General features: G+C 44.2%; 1 long non-coding RNA gene across 3 annotated transcripts in view; it reads left to right on the top strand.

The window, feature by feature from the left end:
• Positions 1–7,700, top strand: part of LOC310765440 — a 30,554-nt gene extending 22,854 nt beyond the window's left edge. For all 3 annotated transcript variants that reach the window (XR_014549582.1, XR_014549583.1, XR_014549584.1), the window contains exons 3-4: positions 6,588–6,825; positions 7,568–7,700. This is a non-coding gene — a long non-coding RNA (uncharacterized lncRNA). The remainder of the gene's footprint in view (positions 1–6,587; positions 6,826–7,567) is intronic.
• Positions 7,701–15,165: the final 7,465 nt, after the last annotated feature.

Raw genomic sequence — 15,165 nt, 5'->3', positions numbered from 1 at the left:
CAGGGCAGAATACATGGTTGTTTCACAGAAACCTTGTGCAGTAGGTTAGGCTGAGAGACTGCGATGACCCAGAAAGTTTTATGTCTGAGTCCCGATTTGAGCCCAGATCTCCGCAGTGTTAGGCCAGCACTCTGTGCCATTAGCCTGTAGCAAAGATAGACAATGTAGTGCTGTATAGATACTGCTGGACTACAACTCCCATCTTCTCTAACCATTGTCCATACTGGTTAGGGCCAAAGGACCTTGATTTTAGTTTTATTCCTCTTTGAACTGATGCACCCTATGCTGCAAATGTATTGTTCCACATGCAAAAGGGGAGCGGGTGGTGCTGTGGTCTAAGCCACTGAGCCCTTTGGGCTTGCCGATCAGAAGGTCGGCGGTTCGAATCCCCATGACAGGTTGAGCTCCCGTTGCTCTGTCCCAGCTCCTGCCAACCTAGCAGTTCGAAAGCATGCCAGTGCAAGTAGATAAATAGGTACCACTGCACTCTGGTTTCCGTCACAGTGTTCTGTTGTGCCAGAAGTGGTTTAGTCATGCTGGCACATGACCTGGAAAGCTGTCTGTGGACAAACACCAGCTCCCTTAGCCTAAAAGTGAGATGAGTGCTGCAACCCCAAAGTCACCTTTGACTGAACTTAACCATTCAGGGGTCCTTTATCTTTCTTTTTTACCACTTCCGTGGGTGGCGCTGTGGGTTAAACCACAGAGCCTAGGACTTGCTGATCAGAAGGTCAGTGGTTCGAATCCCCGTGACAGGGTGAGCTTCCATTCCTCGGTCCCTGCTCCTGCCAACCTAGCAGTTCGAAATCACGTCAAAGTGCAAGTAGATAAATTGGTACCACTCCGGCGGGAAGGTAAACGGCATTTCCGTGCACTGCTCTGGTTCACCAGAAGTGGCTTAGTCATGCTGGCCACGTGACCCGGAAGCTGTGTGCCAGCTCCCTTGGCCATTAAAGCGAGATGAGCGCCGCAACCCCAGAGTCGGCCACGACTGGACCTACTGGTCAGGGGTTCCTTTACTTTACCTAGAACAAATGCAGATTGTGCACAGCTGTATGTAAGAGGGGAAAATGTAGTATGAGCTTCTGCTCATGTGTCAATCCCACATTGGGACACCAATCACTTTAGGTGTTCCCCATCCTTTGACTATCCAGCACAGGAGCTGGAGATCACAGACTGAAGTTTCCTTATAGGCAAGTGTGGACAATGCATAGTGGAATCCACACAGGAAGTGGAGCTGGCACCAGGCGTGGACCTAAAAACATAGCATCAAAGCCACTCACCCCAGTCAACACTCAGTTGCCCCATATGTGGATAAGACATGAACAAGTTTCAATCCTGAGATTGTAATCTGTTTTAATTGTTTTTTAGGGTTTTTTTAATTTTTTTTTTATTTTCAACGCAAAATTACAACAAAAATTACAAACATTGAATCCCAAATAAAACAGTACAAACAAGAAAAAGAAAAGAAAAAAGAACAAAAAACAAAAAATACACATCTACAAATAAAACCATATCATCATTCTAATCTAGTCATTACATACATATACACACATTGACTTCCTTCCTCTGTTCTAAGACCTCAAAATTTTTACTCTTTCTAAGTTGTTGTGTCTAATGTAGATTATTTCTATCTTTATACTTTTTACACCATTTTTCTCTTTCTTTAACCCTCAAAGCATCATTCATTACATACCGATATTTAACATGATATTAAATTTACGGCATGTTACACAATCAGAGAAAATTTGATGAAAATGGTGTAGCAATGGTACTTAATTCCGGTAAAATTGGCTAAAATTTACAAATTAAAATCAAATACCTGTTGGAGATGCAAGAAAGAAATAGGAACAATGTTCCCATGTGGTGGGAATGCTGACCTATTAAACAATTTTGGAATGAAATATATGAAGAAATCAAAAAGATGTTTAAAATATCTTTTAGTAAAAAACAGGAGGCATTCCTTTTAGATATAATCACAAACAATATTTCTGACAATCAAAGGAAAATATTCCTCTGTGCTACAACAGCTGCCAGGATGCTTATAGCAATAAATTGGGAAGGGAGAAAAAATCCATCAATGAAAGAATGGCAAATTAAATTTTGTGAATATATAAATCTGGCAAGACTCACAGCATTCATAAGGGGACAATTGGACCAAAAATTATTAAAAGAATGAAGATGTGCTAAAGAGTATATGAAAAAACATTGTTCTGGAGTAAGCATATCTGTTTTTTTAGTTTTTAATTGTTGTAGCAATATTTCAAAAAGATGTGAACTACCCAAATGACATGCTAGTTACAAATAGATTTTGTAAGTGACAGACAGGATACTTCTTGTAAACATCCTCCCCCCTTTCCCCAGTGAAAACTGCCCATTTCTTTTGGCAATCAGAAGGCCTAAAAAATGACATTTCTAGTTTGTGTTGTGCAGAGGTGGGTTGAGAAGAGAAGGATTGCCTCCTCATTGCCTCAGCAGTGGGGATGCATATATTGACCATAGGAGGAAGGCAAGCGAAGTCATTTGAGAATGAGGCAAGAAGAAGAAAACATAAATTAATTAAAATGAACCCCATAAAACTATCAAAGATGGGAGAGCCTCCTTGATGCTGCTAAAATATGAAATAATACAAGTGGCTTGAGCTCATCAAACCAGTCTGTCCAAAAATTCAAAATTTGTTTCAGCTTGTTTGAAGCTTTCCCACCACAGCAAGTTTTATTCGGTTATGTGTGTGCAGACAGCACCCAACTTCATTCTAATCTCAAAAAGGCTTTTTGAGTTTAGCAAAGTCATATCAGCTTCATGCTGCAGTAAGAGCAATTGCTTGGGGGAGGCCTTTGCCTGCTACAGATGTGCTATTGCTTAGTGACTCAAAGAGGATCAAACCAGCTCCAAGAGAATCACGGAGGGAATACATCATCTGATATGTGAAGTGTTTACAATAAGCTGAGCAGCAGGGAAGTGACCTATTACCAAGCATCTAAAACAGAATGTTGACTTATTTGTTCCTTCGCATCTGTCCCTTGAGGTAGCACCTAAATCCTACTATTATTTATTTAGGAAGTTTTTCTTTCTGCGTCAGGCAGAGGCTTTCTTTCTCTTCAGTTTGGTTCCAGCTGTGACAACTCTCATGGAGAAACTAATTCAACTCCTAGTGGGCGTATGATCCTGTGGTATGTCTGCAGGTGGTTGTGTTACAAAGGCAAAGACAAAACCAACTCAGAGCTGGTTTGCAGCTCAATCATGAACACATTTTCCTTCCTGCAATGCACACAGGAAAACAATGGATAGATAACATGCCCCTTGTGTGAAAATAGTATAACGTCTGGTTTGCTACAATGCCTCACCTGTTGGGAAGCTCCTCTGCTATCATTTCAAATGGCCAGCCATACTTATTCAGTATGTTTCAACAGAAAAAGGGATGGCATGGTGTGACAGCATAGGCTTTAGCTTGAACCATGAGGGGAAAGGAAGACAACAACAACAACAACTAAACAACAATTCTTGCCACTGCCACCAAGCAGATATCTCCTCTCCATCCTTGGTTGCCTCCACTACAAAGCATGCTGAACTTTTGGACATTTACTGGCTCCTTGTATTGGGTTGAGTGGCAGAGCACCTAGGTATGAGGTGAGTAACAATGGCTCAGACCATCTTTCCCCCTCCCCCCCCCAAACCTCAACCTGTATTTTTACTTTTTAGCACGGCAACAAGTTAAACCATTTTAAAGCAGGGGAGGCTTTGCAGTTTGATTCACTACCCATTAGAACAAGTAATACCTACACATTTTCTAGACAATTTCCCTAACCCTGGGAACGACTTTGTAGCTGATTAATTCGTCTACCAAACGAAGCATCCCACTGATGCAAACTGCCAGCTGACTCCCCCCCCCCCAATTCTTGGTTCACAGTGTAAAATACGGAGGTGATACAATAAGGCGCCCAACTTCTGACAGGTGTGCCCTGTTCCTTTTGGATTACTCTGTCAAGTACTGCAGGAGGGAGGATGAGAGAAAATGTCAAAATCCTCTAGGGAAAAGCAGCGTTGGCCTCAGGGCCATCTTAAGCTTATGCGGTGCCAGGGTGCAAAGGTCCACCTGGCACACTCCCCCCCAAGTTGCCCAAAGTGCATGGCAGAGCTGGCCTGGCTGGCTGCCTCAGCAGCAACAGAGGAACCCGAGGCGGCAGCAGAGCAAGGCTGGGGCCGGGCGCTAGGGGGGGGGCGGGGGGCAAGCAGACCCCAGCGCAACAACAGTTGAGTCTGAGGCTCATGTGAGCAGCATGCACTGGGCGGGCCTCTTGACAGCCCGCCAATCCCAGGCATGCAGGAGGTCAGAGCAGAAGAGCTGCAGTGCACCGCCATGGTTTTGTTCCACTTGGCAGCGGCTGTTGGCTCTCCCAATCCCTGGACTCCAAATCTTGGCCCCAGACTCTCAGCCTAGCGCCCCTGAGAGCCCGGCGCCTGGGTGCCCCGCACCCTTAGCACCTATGAGTAAGATGGCCCTGGTTGGCCTCTTTAGATGCCTTCCATCTGCCAGCATCCTCATATTGTTCCTGTAGTTCTAGAACCCTGAGAACCTTGAGGAAGAAATAAATTGGGAGAGAAAAACCTTTCTTGACCTGTGACCTTTCTACCTTCCTCTTCTGATAGCTCTCCCTGCTCAGGGAAAGAGGTCTAGTCAGATTCTGAGTCAGTGCCAGACCTGTGAGAAAGGAGTGTGCTCCCCCCGCTGTTGCCAAGAGACAGAAGGTGATGGTGACTATGAGGTCACTTCATTTTCTTTCTTTGAAAAAGGCTCTAGAGCCAGATAATTCCTCATTAGGATGTAATTCTGAAAGAGGGTGAGACCAATGCTTTTGTGTCCTATGAATCTGCCACTGCAGATTGTATAGCAGTGACTTACTCATATTACATTTCTTATATCTTTTCCTCTCAGGATGTCATTGGGGTAGCCCTTTTACAATGATTTTCTTGGTCTATTCCATTTCTGGTCCATGGCAGGAACTTTATATGGACTCCCTCTCCTAGGGACATAAAGTTCAGAAGAAATGTGCCCCCAAGCAAGGAACCATAAGAGCCAACTCCTAGAGGCCGTGTGGGATTTGCCCCCCCACAATAAAATATTTGAGGGGGCTGGGCCCCCACAAAGTTGATGGGCATTCCCATTCAAATGGGGTGTGTGTGCACTGTATCACATGACCAGTTATGTGGGGCAGGGCTTATCTGGGCCCCCACCATATTTTTTTTCAAGTTGGCACTGCAAGGAACTGACATGACTCACTGCCTAAGGGGAGAGAGCTTGTCTACACAGGGTCTCTGACTCCGTTGCGGCTGCAAAAGGCAAGGCGCATTGGTGAGGCACTATTGGTGGGACAGAGCTGACCCTGTGGTGGCAAAGATGTTTTCCTGACTTGGTGTCCTTCGGACCTTGTCTCTACTCCCAGTCCAAAATGGGTGGGGAGAAGAAGACTCAGCTCTGCTGTGGCAGACCTGAAGTGTGTCCAACTGCTTGGGATAGCTTTTCACTCCACGAGGTAAGAAACAGCTCCAGTCCAGGGGTCTGCTGGGAAGCACTTGATGTTCCTGAGGAATGGGCATGCTGCTGTTCCTTGTGGAGTCTGTCTGCTTGTTCCAGGTAACCAGGGACGTCTTTACCATTGGGCGTAGTGGCGCGGTGAGCCAGAGCGCCAAGCAGAGGAGGGCGCCAGGCGGAGAGACCGGGGAGGGGAGAGCGGGGAGGTAAGTGAGGTAGAGCGGGGACTTGGTGCCTGCACGCCTCCAGCACCCGTCGGAGGTGGGAAGGCTCCGGATGCTTTCCCACAGTCCGGAGCTCTCTCCGCTGGCTCCGCAACACACCACCTCCTTGGCTGCGTGGTGTGTGCTTGCATCCCAAGCCCTGCATATAATAAACATGACTCTACCACTGCTCCCCGTCCACTCTACCTCAAAAGATCCCCGCGCTCGAGGCTACACTCTGCAACTGCTGCCCCCAGTGCCCCTCCCACCTTCCCCTGCTTCTCCACCGCCTTACATGGAGCCTGCCTCTTCCTGTTACCCCCACCACCTCTACACTCCTTCACACAAACCACGTTTCCTTCCCCTGCCCGATCCCCTCCCAGTCACGTTCTCTCCTCCCCCCCTTTCCTCCCCAAGCAAGGATGGCGAGACTGCGGCTGAGTGAGCGCACTTCTCTGCTGCGGCGATGCGGACGGCCCAGCTCGCTTCGCCTGTCCCTGCCTGGACAAGACCCCCGTCTGCCCCCCCATGCCGCCCCCATCGTGCCCGCCTGCCCCGCCCCACACCATGATTCTGCTGCGGGAGCCAATGCGGGAGCAGCATGGGGCAGCAGTGAGAGAGGGCAGGAGCAGCCTTTCCTAAAAAAGGTCAACAACTTTGGGGTCCCCCCCCCTTAAAACAGGTCGACAACACTGGGAAACGGAGGAGAGGGACTGGAGGGATCTTTGCTCCGTGGTGCCAGATATGCTTAAAATGGCCTTGCAAGTAACCCTAGTTCATTCGGTTCAGCAGTGTTGTGGGGTGGTGGAAATCTAAGCCGAGAAGCCTAAAACAATGCTCTTGTTTCTTAGCCCCAAACCAGGTGGAAATTGTTCCATTCCCTAGTTAGAAGAGGGAAGGCAAGCAGCGGGAAACCAAAAAGCAGGGAGAAATAACTTTGGCATCAACAGCTTGAGGATCTGCTCCACCACAGTCCTGCTAACTGCAAGCCAGACAGGTCCTGTCTGAGGCTGCCAGTCCTGTCTGTCCACCAGAGGAGGTTCTTCCAAAAGTAGAAGACCACTCCAGTCTGGAGCTTCTAAACAACAGGTCTCTAGAGACTTGTTGTCTCCAGGGAGCTTACAATCTAAATTTTGACAGGTGGAGACCAACTGGGGGGAAATGGAAAGGGTAGAAAGGGTACAAATTAAAGTTTGGGTTTGAAACGAGATTAAGGCAAAGGCTTCAGTGGAAGAGGTGGCATGGAGTTATGGTTTGAGGGAAAGAGTGGAGTGGCACCAGGTGGGTGTTTAGAGAGGCATTGCCATCATAATTCCATCATAATAGGTGGAACGGGCAAAGTACTATAAGAAAAAACAATTGCCATAACCAGGTTATATTACATAAGGGTAAAGGCAAAACCACAAATGTCTTTAATATAATTCTATTAATTTACACACTGGAGATTGCAAAGAACAAAATTGACCAGAAAGCTCAGGAATGAAGAAGACCAAAACTTTAGCAAAGAATGGGGGGGGGGAGGGGATTATAGTTTATCTTGCAGATGAAAACTTTAGCAGGCTTGCAATAATGCTTGTAATGTAGCAAGTACTATGGAGATAATGGAGTGATATAAAAAATGGACTATTTAATAATATGCAGTTGAAAATGTTAACAATAGGACCCATGGAGGGGAAGGTGGGAAGTCCAGAGATTAGGAGGAATCTACAAATATTATAATTTCAGACTTGTAAAATCAAATAAAAAAAATTTAAAAAAAAAAAAGATTGCAAAGCACTTGCAAACATCTTTGAATATATTAAGGACTTTCTTTCCCCTTCTTTTTCTTCAGCAGGAAGAAATGGCCTGGCTCACACTGCCTTGTGTGCGCTAAACCCTGGCTTTGGTCCACAGAAAAGCTGGAAAAGAGCTTGCATAATGTCCCAGGGTACCATATCCCAGGAAATAAACCATATTCAGAGGAGGACATTCATAATTCAGGGTGTGAAAACCTGGCAGCTGCAAGAGGCTAACTTTGTGCAACACAAAGATTGCTTGGACAGCCTGGGATGCTGGTGGGCTTGATGTCAATGCTATTGTTTTTATCTATCCAGATGCAGATTCAAGAACACAATATGCATCTGCTTTCCCAACCAGCAAGGGGAGGGGGCTGATAATGGAAAGAAGACTACTACTTATGTTAAAGAATGCTTCAATTCAGGCAGATAGGAAAATGTGAACAGCCTGTACATGGAGGAAGTGTTCCGGAATCCACAACCTGCAATTGTCCTGCTGAAGGCATTTATTCAAATTCCCTTTGAGAGGCTGTTTTTTTGCTTTCTTTCATGATGGCTATGCCATTGCCTTCCAAGTTTAGAAAGATCTATTTGGGGGCACAGCCTATGGGGATTTAGGTTGGTGTTTTCAATAAGCAGGGGAAGGACAAGGTGTCAATAACAACAACAACAACAACAATAACAATAATAAATTTTATTTATACCCCGCCCTCCCCAGCCAAGGCTGGGCTCAGGGCAGCTAACAACCAATAATAAAAATAAGTTGAATGAGTACAATGTAAAAACAAGCTTAAAATACAACATTAAAACATTAAAAACATTAAAATGCAGCCTCATCACAGGAGGAGAAAGGAAAAAAAGAAAGAGGGAGAGGGAATCAAATTGACTCCAACCAAAGGGCAGGCGGAACAATTCTGTCTTACAGGCCCTGTGGAAAGAAATCAGATCCTGCAGGGCCCTGGTCTCATGAGACAGAGCGTTCCACCAGGCCAGAGCCAGTGTTGAAAAAGCCCTGGCTCTGGATGAGGCTAATCTAACTTCCTTAGGGCCCGGGACCACCAGGGTGTTGCTATTTATGGACCTTAAGGTCCTCCGTGGGGCATACCGGAGAGATGGTCCCATAGGTACGAGGGTCCTAGGCCGTGAAGGGCTTTAAAGGTCAAAACCAGCACCTTAAATCTGACTCTGTACTCCACCGGGAGCCAGTGCAGCTGGAAAAGCACTGGGTGAATATGCTCCCATGGCAGAGACCCCGTGAAGAGCCTCGCTGCAGCATTCTGCACCCGCTGGAGTTTCTGGAACAGCTTCAAGGGCAGCCCCGCGTAGAGCGAATTACAGTAGTCAAGCCTGGAGCTGACCGTCGCATGGATCACTGTAGCCAGGTCAGGGTGGGAAAGGTAAGGAACCAACTGCTTGATGCGGCGAAGGTGGAAAAATGTCACCTTGGCTGTTGCTGTAACCTGTGCCTCCATGGAAAGGGAGGCGTCAAGGATTACACCCAAACTCTTAATGGAAGGCAATGACACCAATTGGGCCCCCGCAAGAGAAGGGAGTTGGTCCCTCATCCCCATACCATCCTGACCCAGCCAGAGGACCTCTGTCTTTGAAGGATTTGGTTTCAATTGGCTGCCACGAAACCATCTAGCCACAGTTTCCAAGCATCTTGTCAGTGTGTCCGGGGCCGAGTCGGTGTGGCCATCCATCAGCAGATAGAGCTGAGTGTCATCAGCATATTGGTGACAGCCCAGCACAAAGCTCCGGACAATCTGGGCAAGGGGGCGCATAAAGATGTTAAAAAGCATCAGGGAGAGGATTGCGCCCTGCGGCACTCCACACACCAAGGAGTGGTGCGACGACAGTGTCCATAAGCAAACAGCCTTCCTTTCAGCATGGCCAGAGAGAAAACATTCCACTGAAGCAAATGGCACTGTGTATGTGAAACATTTAGGCAGCCATAACAAATCATCATACCATTACCACAATTAGACTAGAGACAAATTAGTGTTGCTGATTATCCAGAGAGCTGGAGATGGCCTGAAAGAGCATAGCTGTCTGCTGTGTTGCACAAGACACACTCATATATTTATTTCCTAGAATCACAGCATTCAAAGGGATCTACATGAGTCTAACCATCCAGGCAAGACGTGCAATGCAAAATGAAAGTACAGAATTCCTGATGGGAGGCCATCTACCCTCTTCTCAAACACCTCCAGTGAAAGAGACCTCACCAGAGGCTGTCTGATCCACTGTTCCATCGCTCCAACAGTAAGGAGGTTTCTCCTACTGTTTGGCCAAAACCTGCTTCCTTAATATTTCCATGTATAGTTTCTGCCTTCCAAAAGCGGAATGGATGAAGCCATAACCAAAGCAACTTGCATCATATGCTGGATCATGCAGTGCTGAACAAGTAAAAAGGTTTTCACCTGATTCCAAAATGACATCTAACCTGATGCAGGTGGGCATAGGCGAGGAGGCTAATCCATCAACTGGGCACCATGACTGAAAAGGCCATCTGCTGGACATAAACTAACCTAAAATGGCAGAAGGTTAGGTAGAAGAACCTCATGTGATGGCTGCAGAGCTCAGACAGCAGGCTTATGGTGTTCCATCCTGCTGTTGTTGCTGGCAAATGGATTTTGAATGATTATCAAGTTCACTGAAAACTTGGCAAAAATGCTTTGAGCAGAGATTATAGTAGGACAGAAGAAATGAGTATATATGTCATGGCCAATTTATTTGCTAGATAACTTTAAAACTTGGTCTGCGTGTGTGTGGGAGGGGGGTGATTCTACTCTAATCCAGTGGTTCCCAACCTTTTTTTTGGCCATGACCCACCTAAACACCTGTAAAATCCTGGTGCCCCCCATGACATATAATTCTTATTATTCAAAAAGTGAACTCATATTCATGTGGAGGAAGCCTAAAAGGCCATTAACATGCTCTAAACAAGTTGTCCCCCTTAAAAATCAAATTGCCCCCCTGTGGGGCGTGTGCCCCACGTTGGGAACCATGGCTCTAATCAAATATTTAGGCTACCCATGCACAAAAATCAGTGTAATTGACGACTTTGTATATGTGAGTCAGGCAGCAGAGGAAGCAACCCTCACAGCGGGAACGGGTAAGACAAGGAAAAGTCCTTACCATCTGCTTTTTTTTTATTCTACCAGTCCTCCTCTGCCCAGCCCCTGACAATGTGTGTGGTGCAATGGTTAAGAGCGATAGACTTGTAATCTGGTGAACCGGGTTTGCTTCGCCGCTCCTCCACACGCAGCTGCTGGGTGACCTTGGGCCAGTCACACTTCTCTGAAGTCTCTCAGCCCCACTCACCTCACAGAGTGTTTGTTGTGGGGGAGGAAGGGAAAGGAGAATGTTAGCCGCTTTGAGGCTCCTTCGGGTAGTGATAAAGCGAGATATCAAATCCAAACTCTTCTTCTTCTCTTCTTCATTCATAATTTTATTGAAACAATAACTATTCTGAGAATACCATTAGAGTTGCATAAGAATTAGGATTGATGTGCGGGTGCTGGGAATGAGGAAGGGGCAGCATAAGTTTCAGAATGGGAAATGATAGAAAGCACAGAGGAGGCTATGGGTCAATGTGCCCAGATGTATTTCTCTCATCGTGCCTTTTTTGCAATCCTCCAATGCTTCTTAGAGCCATGCAAATATATCTAGATGAAATAGTATGGGATACAGACAAGTTATTTCTCACATCTATTGGGAACAACATTAATGTTAACAAAATTGCTTCATTAACTGGAAGCACTTCACAGGTTGAAACTGCTATATCAGAAGACTAAAGATTTTTGACATTATAGCCTACTGAAGATATGGAGCAAATGGAATAGGAAAAGATTTAGAAGTATTATGTTCTGCAAATAACCTGATCAGAGTGGGTAGAGAGAAACCAATGAATCAAGCTAAGCATGGATTTTTCTTTCCCCCCTTTTTCTAAATGACCTTTCTTAATGGATCTGCAGAAATTCCGATGCAGAGCAGAAATGTGTATATTGTGTCACATCATTCTAAAAGCTGATGTACTGCATTGCAATGATATGAGAAAAAGCAGTAATAAATGGAATTGTGTTTTTTTCAGATGTGTAGCTTGAATATGATAGTTGTTATCTGTATAAATGTACTCTGGTCAGAAGCCTTATGCATTTTCTCAGCATCTGCAAATTCAGCAGACGCCTGATTTCATCACTACGTTTGCATGTACTGAAAAATTCTGTTCTCAACAATGAGACGGAGAGAGAGAGAAAATGAAAATTATGTACATTTAGGAAGCGGGGCATATTTTTAATGCTAACTTGTCAGAAGGAACATAATTACCACTTCCAGTGAGTCATGATCCTTCAGCAAGACACATTTCCATTCCCCATACAAAAATGGAATTTGCAGAGCACCACATCTGAATTTTATGCGGTGGTTGACAATAAAACCTGTTTAGGTTATTGCCATATGAATAAACAAGCTCATGCCGCATGCCATGTAGCTTCTGAAGCATATTGCAGAATCTTACTCCTGAGAGGGAAACTGCTATTAAAAGAGATTGGAAAGATGTGATTCTAGGAATTCTATCAAAAGCACATAATCTTCACTGGATTGCCAGAGCTTGTTCCAGAATGCAAATTCCTAATAATAATAATAACAATAATGTAGAAAAATGTGCAGAAGGAAATGAGATATGGAAATGTCATCTAAAATACGGAACAGACTATTGGGCTCAATGCTAATACCTCTCATACTTTTATTGATTATTTTAAGCCACCTTTTTATGACATTGAACATGATCCTACCACATCTAGATGCATTTGAGTCTCATTGATTATTATTATTATTTTAAAAAAGATATAAACATATGTCTGTCTGTTTGCTTATCTTATCCAGGCTATGCTAAGACATGATCCAATCCCACTGCTCTCATGAGCCCAATTAATTTCATTGCAAAGATTCAACCATAAATTTAAATCTCCCGCTGAAATAGTAATCATTTCCATTGGGCATACATTTTGCCTGAGTTGGAACCTCCAAATTCTGTTCATATTTCAATACTAAGAAATCTTCCAGCAATTGCAGATCCGCAAATCCTGCAAATCTCCTTGTCCAAGCTATTGTATTCTCCCTTGAAATGCCTGCAGATGCCGCAGCAGGGAGCTCCAAATTAGGCCCATGCATAAGTTCTGTCCAGTGCCCATGCACTGGTCACTGCACCTCAAATTAAAATTACACCTCAAAGACTTCGCAGACAATAACTCCATCAACGGCTCAACTGATTAGTAAACTCAGAGGAAACTCAAAGCAAAAATTTGCGGGAAAATGGGATGGTTATAAAAGATATGTTCAAAAATACAATAATAGTTTTGACTCCATTCTAGCATTCGAGTGATAAGGGAACTAAAAGGTGGACAACAATTAAGGATTTAATATGTTTTCAGAATGTATTAGAAAAAATTATATAGAAAGGTTTATTGTTTTGTGTACATTCAAATGTAAGATAAAACATGTGCAAAGGGACTTGACAGGAAGTCAAAGTTGAAGAAAATATTTTGGAAGATAAGAGGGGAAAATATTTACTTTCATTATTATCATTTTGTGTGCGGGTGTGGGTGTCTGCACATATGTGTGTTGTTGCATGCAATGTTTGGGAGGAAATAAGACGGTAAATAACAAATAACAAACTAAATATCGATGTATGTAATTTTTATTTCTTCATTATATTTAGTGGTAGTACGGCTGTAATGTTTTTTGTAACATAAAATCATTCAATAAAAATTATTTTTTTTAAAAAAAAACAATAACTCCATCAACGCCTTTTTGCTTGGCGTTGTTTTTTGCAGTCTGTATCTGGGCTCCTGTCCTTATTTTCCTTCCTTCTAAAAATAAAAAGGTACTTTCAAGGTCTTCTTGCTACAGCTGATTTTGACAAATACTTCTGGCTGTGTTTCAGAAATGGCTGGCCCACTGGAGTGGACTCACAAAGCTAGTTTATTTCTGGATGGGTCGCTGTTGCTTACTGAGAAGGGAAAGGCTGGGAAGCTGTATTGCCTTCACCAATGCGCTTTCACTGTGAGGACCTCCCCACTGCCTTGCCCCTCTTGCTCCCAGTAAGCAACAGTGACTCACCTGTCAGGAAGCTAGCATAGCAGATGCCCAACCACCCAGCATGCCACTTCTGCTCTGTTTGCTATGTAGCAAACTCCAGCATTTCTCTATGAGATAAAGTGGAGATAAACTAACTGCATGGAGACCTTTTTTTGCCTTGCAGTGGGTTCATCTGTATTCGAGGCAGGAGGAGGAATATTAGGTTGTCCTCAAGTCCTCTTCCCCTTAAAGGCAAATGTTCTACACGAACAATAGTAAACAACTTAGTTTGACAGCTCCCAGGTTGCGAGAACATAGTGTGCCATGCATTAATTAACGGGAGCTGAAAGAATGGGAAGTGGAAGAAGATTAAATCCAGCCAAGTGAATAAATTGATTGAAGGAGAGGACTTTGCTGTCAAATGCTCCACTTAATGATGTTTAATTATGTATTGTTAACAAGTTATGTTTGCTTCCCTTGAACACAGGATCATTAAGGAAAATTTTGGTTCCTGGCCATTGGTGTACACAATTAAGCCACTCTCAAGTCGAAGGCATCAAGTTGCCAGAATGGAGATGTCTTGGCCAGCGCTTTTTAGTTCAGATTATGCAAGGGCTACATGAAAGCAATGGCCTGATATAAAAGGAATGCATAGTCCTTGTGCTGGATGTATTCCAATCGGAATTAGTGAACCTATGGCAGGTTTTTGTCATAAATATCAAAAGGGATTCGGATGATCTGGCAGGAATTTATGGAGAACCAGATCACCCACGCCAACACAATCACCCGAATAAAATCCGTATAGACCAAAACAAGTATCCATCATTTACAGTTCCTGAATTTTATTGTGAAGAGGTGTTGATTCAGTTCAAAATTAAGCTGAGCAGCAGTGACAGACTTATGGACCAGAGACCTGAGTTTGAAATTGTGAGGCTTTGGCAAAGAAAATTATTTTCATATTCCACTTTCAAGAGCCATTCAGAAAGCATAACACACACACACACACACACACAGAGAGAGAGAGAGAGAGAGAGAGAGGGAGAGAGAGAGTTAGAGAGTTGCAAACAGAAAAGTCAGGTGGCTTTTAAAATGTATGCAAATTGCTCTCACCGTGAAAAATTATAATACTTGTGATGTTGAAATGATGCAGCTAGCTGATCAGAAGATGGCTCTCTCACATGTTACAAGTTACCAGTAATGGCACAACAGTGGTCGCCATCACTTCTCTTTCTAAAGATTTAACATGGGAAGGATAAATGGATGTTACTAGCTTAGGCCTAGTCCCCAGCATCTGCAGCTTGGTGGCAGACAATCTGGTTTGCATACTGAAGGTCCCAAATTCAATTTCTAGCATCTCCAGGTAGGAGTGAAAAAGACCTCTGCCCTAAAACTTTGGCTAGTCGGTATTGACAATATTGAGCTGGATAGTCCAATGGTCTGACTCTGTACCGGGCAGCTTTCTATGTGCATTTGAGTAAGCGCACTAATAATCCAGTACATAAAACAATGGGAACACTGGAATATCAATGTATATAGCCCTGTTTCTCCCAATTTGAGAACAGGCAATAAC

Source organism: Podarcis filfolensis (genome assembly GCF_964270895.1).
Source record: "Podarcis filfolensis genome assembly, chromosome: 6".
NCBI classification, from domain to species: Eukaryota; Metazoa; Chordata; class Lepidosauria; order Squamata; family Lacertidae; genus Podarcis; species Podarcis filfolensis.
This window is presented reverse-complemented; position numbering and strand designations above follow the sequence as displayed.